Source organism: Rhincodon typus, chromosome 1, assembly GCF_021869965.1.
Source record: "Rhincodon typus isolate 14 chromosome 1, sRhiTyp1.1, whole genome shotgun sequence".
NCBI lineage: Eukaryota > Metazoa > Chordata > Chondrichthyes > Orectolobiformes > Rhincodontidae > Rhincodon > Rhincodon typus.
In genome coordinates this window covers 85021361-85023669 of record NC_063332.1, presented here as the reverse complement: position 1 = coordinate 85023669, position 2309 = coordinate 85021361, and the positions used below count along the sequence as shown (strand labels likewise).

Genomic DNA, 2309 nt, shown 5'->3' with positions numbered 1-2309 from the left:
TATTTCAGAAGCTGTGGGTTCAAGACTCATTCCAAAAGGGTTGGAACTTTAACCTCCAGTAACTGGAGTAACTGATAACTGAACATTTTTAGGATTAATGTAAAGGAGAAGTGTGTAAATGACAGAAAAGACTAACTTGCTAACAGCTTCAATATGTGCGCTTGGAGAAAAATGGAAAGCATCAGTTTGCTAAAATAAGTAGCAAATTAATGTGAACCAAACACAGTAGAACACATCTCAACAGAAAATAGACTTTTTTATTCACTCACAGGATGTGTTGCCCATCCCTAACTGACCAGAGGACAGTTAAGAGTTTTCTGAAGAAGGGTCCAACCCAAAACGTCAACTTTCCTGCTCCTCCGATACTGCTTGGCCTGCTGTGTTCCTCCGGATCCACACTGTGCTGTCTGATTCCAGCATGTGCAGTTCTTGCTATCTCGGAGTCAACCACATTGCTGTGGGTCTGGAGTCACATGAAGGCCAGACCACATAAGGAAGGCAGATTTTCTTCTGGAAAAGACATTAGTGAACCAGATTGGTTCATGGTCATCATTACACTCTTAATTCCCAGATTTTTATTGATTTCAGATTCCACCATCTGCCATGGCAGAATTTGAACCCGGGTACCCAGAACATGAGGTGAGTTTCTGGATTAATAATCTAAACAATAATACTTGCCTCTCCATTGTAAGAGGCAAAATGAAGGGAGGATTTCAAAGAAGAAGATGACAACAAAGGAAGAGAATATTAATGTTGGATCGCTTAAATATTAAAGTAAGTTATCAGCAATTGAAAATACCAACACAGAAGAGGGGCGTAGAAAGATTACCAAGCCCTGCCTTCAGGTACGGTATACCTGATAAAGTGGAGTGTAAAATTATACATTTTGGCAGGAGGACAAGGAAAAACAAATATGATTATCTAGAGCAAAAGCATATTGGAAGCAAATACAATAGCCACATTCAAGAAAAAGAACTGGATGAAAATACAAAGAGAAAAGAGCAGAGGTCTAATGCAATATTTCTAGCAAAGGGTGGCAGAGACTCAACATGCTGAAGTCCATCCCTCTGTGCTGTATAATCCAATTATTCTAAGTAGGCAGTTATTCAGAGGAATGATGGTAGCCTGGGTCTAAGTGATAGCATCCAAAGTAAAGGAAAGGTGCAGATGGAAAGAGAAAATTCTAAAGAACAAGAACGAAACAGCAAGGATACAGGCGCATTGTTCAAGGTAGTACAGTTAGTGTGGAGAAAGGATAGGTAAGAAAACAGACAACTATTTCTAATTTAATGCATTATAGGACAGGAACAGTGTATTAATAAGAAAGGGCAATGATGGTGAAATGTGAAGAAAAGGATACTTGTGACACACGGTGCAAGAAATACTTTTCATCCGAGGGCTCCTTCTGAAATTTTCTGAAGGGCTACATCTTGGTTTTTAGCGGGCAGATATTTAATTGAAATTGGGTACTTCTTCTGTAAAGACCATCTTTTGCATTTACCTATATTTTTGATTGCGGGTTGAAATGGCAACTGGACAAATTTTAAAAACTAACGAATGTGGAAGGCATTGCCGCACTTGTTGAAAACAAGGTACTAATACTTATTGCAAATGCTCTTTACACCATTGCTGGAGGTTACTGCAGATGATTTGGAGCCTGAGGGGACTCTCAAAGAGATTTGGCTGACAGGCTGCTGACCGAAAGCCAGTCATCACTCCACAGACCAATGGCAAAGGCCTTCTGCCTGCCAACAACAATGTGATTGGCTCCCAAGTAAGGAACAGTTCCTGGGTGTGAACAAGATAGCCAGAAACCTTCAGACTGCTAAGCGGAGAAGAGGTGGTGTCTTCATCTATGCACTAAAATACACGTGAAATCTGAACAAAGCCAGTTTATTTTCTATCACCCATTACTGTAAATTCTTGCTTTCAATCTACAAGTCAGAGACTTTACAAGTTGTGAACCAGTCATTCTGTGCCTCCTGCAAACAAGGCAAAGTATCTGGAGAACAGAGATCAAGGAGCAATGAGTCCTGGCAAGCCAAAAGGATCATCTCAGTGAACCTCAACGACGAGGTATTTCCACCATGCAGAATATCACTTTTTTTTCTGGATCTGTATGTGTGTAAGGGGACCTTTGTAAGGGGGTTAGATTTTTTAACTAAGAGAGTGATATATCAAAAGTGTCGTTTACTTGTAATTACTTTATTTATTTATAACAAACTATAATTCTTAAGTACAGAAATTTAGTCAATCCTGTTAAACTGGGTCTAACACGGATAAATTGGAGAATTTTGCATACTTTCATG

The 2309-nt window shown here is 39.5% G+C and overlaps 1 protein-coding gene across 1 annotated transcript in view; it reads left to right on the top strand.

Annotated features, from left to right (window-relative positions):
* LOC109932995 (sister chromatid cohesion protein PDS5 homolog A-like) overlaps positions 1-2309 on the top strand; it is a 160982-nt gene that overhangs the window by 92703 nt on the left and 65970 nt on the right. The window lies entirely within an intron of this gene.